Genomic DNA, 13,170 nt, shown 5'->3' with positions numbered 1-13,170 from the left:
GCCCCTTATGGTTGTCCAGATATCTCCCACCCCTTTGTACTTATCTTCCAATTGATCCTTGGGCAGAAAATTGGTTTTAGACCTCCTCAACTTAGCATTGGATGACTCCATCTGGTCAATCATGTCCTGGTTCAATTTTCGCTTCTGCACACCCTCCATAGACTTCATCTTTTTTGATTTAGTTGACTGTGCATATGAAATCTCTATGACCTTTCTTTTTCCTTGTAAACCAGAAGCCTCCACGATTAAATGCTTGGATTCTTAAATTACCCCCGCTTCTTGTATGCAACTTCAATATTGGCGGCTAAAGAAACTGTGAATAATTCTGGCATGAAAACTCTTTCTTTATGTAGGATATGAAATGGCTAGAGTCTGTAATGATCAAAAACTTATCAGATTTGCTTCATGCAGATCCAACCCACTTGATCGCGAGCATTAAATAATGGTTGTCATATCAGACATTCTAACGGCTAATCGGCGTAACCCCACCCAATAATTCAATTACTTGGCGCCATCTGTATTTTGTGTTCCTTCAATTACCTTTTTGTCTTTCTAATTGGTATAGGTCATTCTGACCAATCCATTTGATCTCGCTCTGGCCATTTCACTTTTTTCCTCAAGGCTTGACTTATCCCGATGAATCTACCTTTCCTTTTTATTAGTCAACTTTTCTTTATGTCACATCGGGGTATATCTCTTTGATGAAACCTTCTTCTGTTTATTCCTCCAATCACTCCATCGGCCTTCAGAATGAAGTCACTTAATACTTCATCCAATGGTCCCATGACATCTAACTTTCTTTTTGATTGGCGTAACTTTCACCGATTGCTTCATTAGGCATCAGAGTAGTGTATTTTCCTTGCTTCCGATAGTTATAGTGTCCCCGATAGATCCGCCCTTTGTGGAATTCTACCCATCAAGCATCGACACAACTCTAAAAATGTTTCTTCGGTAGTGTAAGCTATCCTGATGAGTCTTCTCGCACCTTACTCTCCTTATCAAGTTGCTTCGGTCTATCGACGTAGGCTTTCCCGATGTAGTCACTTTATTTGTGTCGAGCTCATCTTCCTCATCGGGCATTGGGATAACCCAAAACGCATCTCCCCGATAATGTATTTTATCCCGATGAGTCTGACTCCCTTTCTTGCTTGGTATCACTTTATCGGAGAGAGTCTCTCCGATAGAGTCGCCTTCTCCATTTAGTGTGTCGGGTATCGGGGTAACATAAATTGGGACCTTCAGATAACCCAATGTCACCGCTATGAAGACATCACCCCATCGGTTGTCAGCAAGAGCTCCACCGATAACCCCATCGGGTATCAGGATGACATTTTTTCCTTATTGTTGATAGTGTATGTTACTCTGATGACTCCGAATTCCTATCATATTTATACCATAACTCGCCTCGATGGATTTCCACTTATTTACACCTTTTCCTGCCGCTCTCGCATTAGGAAACACCGTCAGCATGAGTTACTCCAATCAACATACTCCTTTCTCCTTTTGTGATCTCATCGGGGTAACTTATGCCCATAAGCAAAAAAATTGCATTTTTTACAAAAGAAGCCCCTCTCCATAGATGCAACTTTTAATAACCATACTACAAGATTTATCCCACACCATCTACAACTCTGAACATGCTCTCCACCTTGCTCTATGCTGACCTTCCAAAAAGTGCTTCTATAATGAAACTAATTTTGAAGATGGGGATTATTAGAATGCCATTTCACTCAACACTTCCCTTGAATATGCCCAAGTGATCCCTTTTTATGAAGACACTGCAACATAACTCCTGCACATACAACCCAACAATAAATGCTCTTATGATGGAACTATATGCAAAAATCATCCATATATAACACAAAAATATTTTGTAAAAATATGTGCTAACACCCATCATGAACAAACACCACTCCATAAAGGAAAAATAGATCCTGAGAGAGGAGATAGAGAGAAGGAGAAATAGATCATTGCCCCCCAAGTGTAAGGAAAATGAGAAGAATTACACAATCTTCTAAGGAAAGATTAGGCATGAGGAAATACACAATATACTCACATAAATAAATATCCAATGCAAGAAAATACATTATTTTATGTAAAATGCATCTGAAAAGAAGTGGAAATCTTCAAAGAGAGAGAGAGAGAGAGAAAGAAAGATCACATATTCCCCTAAGGGGGGATTATTCATAAGAGACATACCATTTGAAGAAAGCATGTACATGAAAAATGCAACCCCTAAAGGCAATAGTGATATATTAGATAGAAAGAGAGAGGGTGAAAAAGCCACCCCCCCCCCCCCCCCCCCCCCAAGCAAGAGGACAAATAGGGAAAATTACACATATTCTAGAGAGAGGTTATTCATAAGAAATAGATCATTTCAAACAAGAATAGATCCTAATCCAGGAACAAACATGTATTCACATGAAGGATAACTCTATGCAAGAAAGGAAATCAAGTGATGAATAACCCGACACAAAAGAAGCAGTAATTTTCAAAGAGAAAGGAAGAGGAAGAATAAGGTTCACAAAAAGTTCTCTAAGGAGAGATTATTCATAATAGATGCACCATTTCAAGCAAGAAATAGGTTCCACCCAAGGAACAAACATGTGCTGGCATGAAGGATAATTTCATGCAAGAAAGGACATCAATTTATGAATAATGCAATCACAAAGAAAATAGTGAAACCTTAAAAAGAGGAGAGAAAGAGGGGAAATCATGTTGCTACCCCAAGATATTTGAAATTGAAGAAGCACCACCTCTAATGACAAAGAGCCCCCAATTAAGTTAACTACTTGTATCATAGGTTGAGGAGAAACATGAGGGGAAAGGAGTGCTAAGGCACTACCTTTTCACCTAGAAAGAGAGCAATATCTGTTGAAAGACATATACAAGCACGATCGTATTATTTTTGAGAAAATTCCTTAAATGCTTTACACTTTCCAAGAGAATGAGAATAAAAATTATAAAAAAGACAATGTAAATCATCTTTCTTATTCTTATAATTGTAATTAGGTTTGAAGAAGGGAAAAGCAATATTCTTATCATACTTCAACCTCCAAAATATTCTAGTCGCTAATCTTTCTTGATCATTAATAGATGTAGGTTTATTCTTTTGAGATTGAGGACAAGAGTTGTTATTAGAAGAGAAAGGATTGTCATCCATGATTTTAACTTTACCACTATCGATAAGTTCTTTTATTGAATTTTTAAAAATCGAGACAATCATCGACATGGTGATCATGGGTTTGATGAAATGAACAAAAAGGAGTTTTTAAGGAAGAAGCTCTTTTGTGAGCACTAATGGCTTGTTGTCTTGCAAGATGATTTTTGAAGTGTTGAATCCTAAGGAGTTCATTCATAGAAGATTTATTATCATTTCCTAGTCCTTCTGTGGTTATTTGTGTAGGAGGGTTTATAGGGACTCAAATTCCTTGCTCAAATTTTCCAAGTCCTTGTCCTCTAAAACCTTGTTTTGATATTATGTTAAAGCCACTCTTATAATAATATTTTAATTGAGAAGGTAGGGGAACATTATAATAAATTTATTTGAAATTTGTAGTGTAAGGATGTTTAGAAGGAATGAAAGGATTAGCAGATGAAGAAGGAATATCTTGTAGAGGAGGATTTTCCTTTCTTTAAACATGCATATCCTCTTTGGTAGATGGGGAAGGAAGATACTTGTCCTCTAAGGCCTCATCTTTGATTAATGTTATATGGGGAGAGAGATCATGAATTAAATGCATGGCATCATCTTCTCTACAGATGCTTTGATTTTTAAGATAGGCTCGAGGTGGATAAGGAGGTTCTAGAGAGATAGAAACACTAGTATTTTGTCCTTGCTCCCCTTGAACAAGGGTATGTGTATGAGAAGAAGATGGGGCCGTGTTGCTCTTAAATGCTTTCTCTCCATTAGAGAGATCATTGATAGGAGAATTAGCTCTTACTTCATTCACATTAGATACCTTAGGAGAGGTACAAGTATTAGATTTCTCACTGTCATCTCTAGGATTAGGATCTACAAAATCTTTTAGGTGACCTATACATATGAAATGCATTTGTCCAAAAAAAATCACCATAACACAACATACATGAAAAATGAAAGTTTTGAGATCTAATCTATGAAAAGGAATCAAATTGGAAAATTCAAAAAATGCAATATGTCCAAGTGCTATGAATGAAAAAAAGTAACATGAAGTGAAAGAAACCATTATCTAACACATGATTATAATAAATGTATGTAAAAAGCAATGTAGTCATATGTGAAATAGCAAACAAATCAAGTCCATTAATTGTCACGATGAATATTGAAATTTAAGTGCAAGCAAATTATTTAAAAATAAATTAGGATTAAATAAAATCACTTAATTTATTTAAGTTTATGAGATTGAAATTTGATTTTATTTTTGAAAAATGTGAAATAGAAATTTAAAAATGAGAATTTAAAAGTTGAGATTTGGAAATTGAAATTTGAATAATTCAAAATTTTAGAAAAATGATTATTCAATTTTTGAAAAATTATGCAACCTCCTAGGAAATTTAAATTTATAATTAGGGCCTTGAAAATAACCTCTTAATTTAAATTTAAAACTACCCACTAGAAGATTTGAATTTATCCAATAAAAAATTAATTTCAAAATTAGGGCTTTGTTATATAACCTCTTAATTTCAAAATTTAAATTTGAAATGTTGAAATTTAAGAATTGAAAGAATTAATTTAATTTTAAAAACTAGGGCTCTTTTAATTAACCTCTTAATTTCTTAAAATTTAAATTTGAAATTCTCCACAAGAGAATTAAATTTAAAATTAGGGTCTTGTAAAAAGAACCCACTTAATTTAAAATATAAATTGAAAATAGATCTAAGATTGGAATTTGAAATTGGAAAATGCACAAGATTAATTTAAATTTAGAAATTAGGGTTTGTTTAATTAACCACATAATTTTAAAATTTAAATTTGAAATTGAAATTTGATCCAAGGTTACAATTTTGAATTTGAATTTTAAAGTAGCAACCAAATTTGAAGAGGGAAATTCAAAATTTAAACAACCCACAAGCTCAATTTCAAAAAGTAGGGTTTTTGAAATCAACCACTTAATTTTTAAAAATTAATTGTGAAATTTGACTTTGCAAATTGAATGAATGCTCAGATCTAAAATAATTAATCCAAATTAAGCAATTCAAAAGCTCAATTTTGAAAATAAAAATTAGGGTTTTAATGAAATTAACCTTTAAATTTTCAAATTTTGCAAGGAAATCAAACTTGTAAATGAAAATTTGAATTTTAAATTGCATACACTTAGATCTAAAAACAAAAATTAGAATTAATGGTGTAAGGAGTTGGGTTTACAAAAATGTAAAGTGGAAAATTGGAGGCTTGGCCAACTCTCCACTTGGGAGGGAATTTGCTAAGCTCAATTTTCACTTGAGGAAACTTTACATTCAAAAGAGGGCATGAATCTACTAGATCCAATCCCAAAGGATACAAGGACGGAATACTCAGTAGATTGGTTGTGTTTGACCCTCTTTTGTAAGTTGAATAAGTAAAGTGTTGGAAATGAAGACAAAGTATTCGAAAACGGTGAGCTACAGGTTCGTGATTCAACCGTGCACCTGGATCCGAGAAGTTTGAGATGATTTGGAGCTGCTTCGTGAAATCTGGCAAAAGTCGTAGGGACCGTGTGTCCTAACAGGGGCGCCCTCCACTTGGTCCTCTGAACTTTCTGCATGTTGAAAAGGGTTTTTTTCGTCTCTACGAATAAAACTTAATTCCAGAAGTACAGCTACGCACCTGTTTCATGCACACAAAAAGAAGAAGAAAGGGGTTGGGAATAGGGGTTTGCCTAAGTCAAACCCCGATTTGGAATCAACCTTGAATGAAATACTGCAAATACTTAAAATAAATGATGGAAAGGTATACCTTCAGATGTGCAATAGATGATAATGATGCTTTTCTTCTCAGATGTAATCACATATGTTGTATGAAATGGCATGAACATGAAAAAACCATAAAACACACGTATGCTTGCAAATGAATGATGTAATGTTGCTCCAATGGATAGGTGAAGAGTATGCAGCCTTGAGGAATGCTAAATGATGAATGTTTGAATACTTGATGCTTGAATGTAGTCTCCTTGCCTTCTCCACCTTGTCATGCTCTTTCCTTAAGATTGATGGATTACGATGCTGTATCAAAATGAGAGGGGAATACCTCCTTATATACTTGCCTATTTAATTTTCTAAAAGAGGCCGATATAGGGGATTTATTTCCCGCTCAAAATTGAGATAGGGCCTAGGGGCCAAGATAGGTCCCAATTAGGGAGGACCAACGTGCTAGTTTGAGCTAGGATCAAAGGGATATGCAAGTCGTAAGATGCAAATATGAGGTTTGGTTGCATAGAAGATGCATAAACAGGTCTCGATCAAGCATGGGGATGAGACAGGTAAGGCAAGGGCACAAAATGTGGTCAAAATTGCAAGGGGTGAAACTTTAGGACACTACAAGTGGTCATACACTTATCTTTCTAAAAGAAATTACTTCTATCATTGTATAATTTCCTATGAATATCATATAATTGGGAATCAGATTATAAAATACATATTCTAGTACACAAGAACTATGGCTTCTTTATTAAAAGATTCCATATTTTTTAAGCCTCATAATATACGATTACTCATAATTAATACTATAATTTAATTTACTTTGTTTTTATGTTTCACATGAATAAATCAAGAGAGAGTATGTTTTAGGGAAGTGACATAGTCATATCCATTGACAATTTTTTTACCTATTTTAAGGGAATAACTCATCTTTTCTTGGATAATAAATTTTAAAATAAAATGAATTCAAGTATTCTACAATATTGATTAATAAATATTAAATGTTTAGAATTATTTGTAGGGAGTTTAAGCTTATCATATGGAATACTCATAATGTCATGCTCTTTATGAAGGGAATTTGTGATGAAAGATAAATCTGTACAAAAATATAAAAGGAGTCAAATGCATCAAAACTATGATCAAACCATTCAAGGATGAAAATTACTATAAATTAATTGATAATAAATTTAAAGTTTTATTTTTTCTTCAGACATGTAGTGTCATGGTTAAAACACTTTGCTGGTGAAGCAGCCACCAAGGTTCAAATCTCTAATGGGCCATTGGGCTCACAAGGCCATGTACCTTCGTTGGACCATTGTGCTTGCAAATTTGAACAAGTGAAGTGTGGGGATGAGGTCTCTCATTTGTGGCTTCACTGATTCATAGCTTCGAGTAAAAAACATTTCACGTTGAGTCGGAGGATGTGTCGTGACAACATCACCGATCACTTTAAATTTTTTACCAGGCATAGCTAAAAAATAAATAAAAAATAAATTTTTATTGTAAGTAGACCCTTTCAAAAAATATCCTCTAAAACTTGAACCAACAATATACCATAAGAAATAAGTAATGAAAACAAAGGGTGGGGGGGAGCAAACAATGACAATGGGGAGAAAGCAAGCAATCATGGGGTCTTAGATGAGGAAGATGATGAAGATGTCACCACTAATGAAATGTTCTCTATGTAGAAGCCCTCTCCATTTGGGTGTGTATGGATAGATCTGAATAGGAGCACTTTTTTATGGTACTCTCTCTAGCAGTGGTGTTAGCAACTTGGTTGGATTTAGCGTATCTTGTAAGGAGAGAACACTCCCATGTAAAATTTTATGGAGTGGTGTGCTAGCAATTTTTTTTTTTGGTGTCCCTTAGCAGGATCCCCTAAGACTGCTCTCTTGAGTTGTCTTGGTGGGCATGTTCCTAGTGGAGAATATCTCTCTCCCCTATGCCCTCTCCCTAAGAGGTTTTGGCAATTAGTTTCAATGCTTTGATTATTAGATGTGTTTCATATATTGATTTATCTTTTGGAGTTTTTTGTGTTGAACTATTGCTCACATGGTCATGGTTTTGGAGCAAAGATGATGAATATTTTCTATTGGTTTTCCTTCTAGAGGGTTCCCCTCAAAATGAGTCAACTATCCTATAGGCTTCTAGGGTATTTTTTGAGTGCTTTAAAAGTATTTGTGTGGGGACTTCTACTACACAAATCTTTGAAGTTCTTCTTCCCTTTTCTCCCCTAGTCTAAACTCTATTCTTGTTGGTATTGCATTGTTGTTGATGGTGTGTATGACATAAGAGGTTAATGTACCTTCTTTTGGTGTTGGCCTATGTAAAAGGTCTCCTTCTTCCTAGGATAAAATGTTTGAGTTTCTCTCTATTGATTTGCCTATGAGTCTATAGTGCTACCATGAGGGGGATTTTTCTATAGTAACTCCAAATATTACTCTTTCTTCTCATATTATAGTGGATTATACTCTTGTAGGTTTTGTTGGGACCTTGTCTCAATGTTGTTAGGGGACTTTTTCCCGTGAAAGAATTTGTAATAAAGGAATACATAAATCAAAGTAATTAAGAAATATTATTTTAATGAAAGGGTGTGATTTTTGGTAAACACCCTTATGACATTATATGAACTTGTGAATTAATAGAGAAAGGACACAAGGAGAAGAATACAAGAGAAAGATAAATTGAAAGGAGCACAAGAGATGGGATAGTTAAGGTCTGGTGGTTGGGCATTGGGCATTGGAGAAGGGGCATACAGTGTGTGTCCAACTCAGGGTACAACATACACCTGGGAGTGTCCTGGCCAGGGCTATGTTTATTTCATGTCGTGAAGGCATGTGGGGTTCTGTGTAGGAACTGTGTCCTCCTAGAGTGATTCCTTGCCTGGAAACCCTAGGCCTATAACTAATCCTCTATGTGCGGGAAAGCAACCTCTCCTTGATTTACAGATATGCATTAATCAATTTCATATAGTCATTGCCCTAATGTTCCACTACTGTAAATTATTATCTCAATGTTTTATTATTGATATATATATATATATTAATGTTTATAAAGATTTCCTCCTTGAATGTATTTAATGTATAAAATTTATATGGTTATATTTCAAATGTTTCTTCGAAATAAATATAATAATTAATTTATCTATTATTACATTTACTTTTCTAAATGTATTAAATGTGATATTAAAACATTATAATAAATTAAATTGCCTTACTATCAAGATTATTTATATTGGGTGAAAAGGTTAATTACATTAGGTTAAACATTAATATTTGATTTATTTAACCCGCAACTAATATTTAATTATCCATAGAGGAAAAGTACCATTACATTTGGTATCAGAGCCTATTAAGATCAAAATTTCTTGATTATATTGTGTGATATTATTTTTATTTTGACATTATAAGCATATATAAAACTACAACCATTCTTTAATTTAGGGTTCAATACATTATATATAATATACAAGCTATAGTTATTCTTTAATAAAATTAAAATTTTGATATGTTCCCCTTGTGAAAATAATTTATTTATTATTATTACAATATTAATGTTTTGACTGGTGATATTGGTTACTACTATTAATGTTAAGATGTTGTGACTAAAATAATTTTTTATCTCGAAATGCATGGTTTAATTAAACTTTACAATTTCATTTATTTTATTAGATTGTCGTCCTTTTCATTTTACCCGATAGAAGTTACCTAAATCTGCACAATTTACTATTTTTTTTGAAAACCATAGAATTAAGGGATATTATATTTGAATAAATAAGAAAGTTAATTTATTTTGAATTTTTTTACCTACCCTCACAACTTAAATCTACAACATTGTAAATTTATTTCTGACCTTCATTTACCTCTTCTTGCAATTCAATATTTATCTCTAGTAATAACATTTACCTCTTATTGTAATTAAATATTTACCTCCAGTGATAGAATTCACCTCCTCTTTACATTTATTTATGTAGTTTTTTCAAGAAATTCATTCTCTGTACAATCATAGCATTTTTGCAAACATTTCCATCATGACGATTGCAACTACAAAGCAAAACTTCCTTATTCCTTGGGCTTGGATTTTGTCCATTACTACACACCAAATCTACTTGGAAGTTCTGAAAGCATTTTTAACACATTCATTTGTGAGTATGATACAATCATGGTGTTCAATAAGACCACATTTGTTTATTGGCTTTTTATCAAACTAGCGGTGCATCTTATGTGCTTCACCAATCTGCCTATATTGGCATAAGATGTACATTTGAGTGTACACCTATTAGGTGCTCTGAAAAAAGAATTTTTAGGATTTTAGGATTTTCATTGATGACAATAATATAGATACCTATTATCCATTCTTTCTAAAGCCTTGCTATAGTTTTGGAAGAAATTATTGTCTTCTCTATGCACTTTTCTCATAACTGAAAAACGGTCATTATTCGTCTCTTCTCAAATCTACTCTAATGATTATATATGTGAATAATAGGGTTACAAATGGAACATTAGGTTTCAAATCATGATAAATATGTTTCCAAAAAATTATTTACTTGTTTACCCTGTGTTGAAAGCTTTAAATTTGCATCTAATGTACCTTTCACCTAAAATTAAACCCACTATCCACGTTAGAAAATATAAAGATTATATTAGAAAAAACTTGAAGTACCTCACACTAATTTGGGAAAATAAATCAAGAAGAATAAAAACACATATCATAATAAATAAATATAATCGTATTTGTGAGTTGAGAATTTAAAATGAGCAATCAATAAATTGTATTTTTTCTTCTTCAAAATTAGATTCTTGAAGTCAATAAAAGTAAGAAGCCTACTTGTGGGAGCGATAGATAAATAATAAAATTACACCCCTCGAAAAGCTTATGCCTATCTTTATCTCCCCCTTCCTTTCTATATGGATGGAGAATAGTTTGTAATATATGGGATTGTTGTGATAGATCCATTTTCATGTAACTTTGAAAAGTAATTAAATTAAGATACTGAGAAAACTATAATGCATACAAAAATTAAGCCACTACAAACATATAACCGTGATGGACTAATTCCATTACAATGAATAACCATGATTTGAATTTAGTCAAATCAAATCATCCATATTTTTCATTTCATATTTCCAACTAATGCCATCCTCTAATAATAGATTTCCAACAATTGTGATTTATGAATTTTCTTTGCCATTTAGATGTTCAGATTTGTGAAATTCTGTTGGAAAGCATTTTTTGAAACCATTTTATTGACTGTATGTTTGAGTTCCTAACATGAGGCCTGGACTTGTTCTTGCAAACTGCACAACTAGGTCTCTTTTAACCACAATAAAATCAACCAACCAAAGTAAAAATAGTGATTAATTTGAGTTGATTTGTTAAAAATAAATAAAAAATTGTAAGTTGGATTTGCATGTACTGAAACAAGTTTACTAGAAAATCTCTAAAACTTCTTTACATTTAATATATATTTACCATGACTTTGTACATCATAATTAAGGCTGAGTGTTGAACCATCGTTAAATAAATATTATTGAAATTTTCTCAAGCAAATAATCTACAATAAATTTTTAAAAGGATTTTATGTGCTTTAACTTCTGGAAACTTGATAGCCACTATCATATACAACTGAAATTTTATGTCGTAGACTACTATGGACTTTAGCTTCAAGTTGGTAGTGCTTAACGATCAAATATTTGAGCAATTGTATGTATCATATGCGTCTCATTCACTAAAGGAATACATGCATCATTTCAAAGGGGTTCAGACCTCTTCCATCTTATGTTATGTCTCTAAATGGTGACATTAGTTACTTATTTCTAAATGAGTCATGAACATTACCAATATCAACATATGTCTCACCTTAGTCATATTAAACACTAGTCAGTATCACAATAGGGAGAAATCAAACAGGTCATAGTTTTTGATAGGGTGGCATCTTCATTTCATCGGTATGTACATTGTATAGCAGCAAATAAATGTAGCTTTGCAAGTTCCTGAGAGTTGCTAGTTGATATGATTTGATGTGTCGACGAGACTGTATTTGGCCAATATTGATACTATATACCATATAAAGATTTAAGCGACCAGATATAGGAAATTTCATATTTATTAAGAGAGAACTAAAAACATCAAGGATATGGTACTATTTGAAAGTACTTATTTTATTCAAACTGTTTCAGCACCAAATCATTATTACTATTGAGCAATAGATCTCTTTATAAAATGACACGCTCAAGTGAACGCTTATCACAATGAGAAGGAAAAACGAGTGGTATTTTCTTTTTTTGTGTGTACACTAGTTTTAACTTGTGGAGATAAATCTATTAAGAGAGAAATTGCAAGCAGTATTTTTTAATAGGGTACATGTACAAAACATCGAAAGAGTTGTGCCATGAAGATAAATGAGGATACTTTATGTTATAAAAAATAAAACATGTTAGTAAATAAATTCACTGAATCATCTTTTAATCCACATACATATTCTAGTTTTTTAGATCACTACCGTTAACTTCATTGTGAACCAATTGAAAAGTTATGGAAATAGAGATATCACATGAAAAACAATTGCTTTATAATTTTATTTTAGGATAATTCTCCTTAAAAATAAATACTTAACCCCTGTCTTTGTGACTTTCAACTATCTCAATTCATTTGGAATTTGAGTTTGTGAGGATTAATGATGTGTTTTTTCCTTGCATAGACTAGATTTCGCTACATTGAAGCCACATGTAAGTAATTGTCAACACCTCTTTTCTGCCAATGCATAGACCATAGACAGCCTCCTCGTTGACTATATTTGGCTCCTTTTCTACATCTTCTAGCATACAGATCAATGCATGAAAACACCTATCTTAGGCCAATAAGCTTTGTCAGAAAAGGCTATGTTTTGTGCCTCATTCCAGTTGGGGAAGTTGTCTCACATCATTATATCTATTTCACTCCTATAAAACTACACCATAAAATTTGTATTCAATGGGGGGTGTCGTACAATGATAAGTTACGTTTGTCTTGTTTCTAATTTCTTGATGTGAATAACATTTTGAAATGAATGAATGCTGGAAGAAATTGTATAAATGTATTTAAAGATAAAATCTAATATTTGCGCAGTAAATGCATATCAATATGGGTCAATACAATTTACTTCTGGTAGCTTAGATAGCTATCCTTAAAGTAAATACTGTATTAAGATGAGTAGATCTGATTCACTGTTGGCTGCCATTTACCATATGGGATAGTGTAAATGAATGTTCTTCCTTGCTGGCTGTGTATAAATAGATTTAAAGTATAATGACA

The sequence above is a fragment of the Cryptomeria japonica genome, chromosome 2 (assembly GCF_030272615.1).
Source record: "Cryptomeria japonica chromosome 2, Sugi_1.0, whole genome shotgun sequence".
NCBI classification, from domain to species: Eukaryota; Viridiplantae; Streptophyta; class Pinopsida; order Cupressales; family Cupressaceae; genus Cryptomeria; species Cryptomeria japonica.
Note: the sequence above shows the minus strand (reverse complement) of the source record.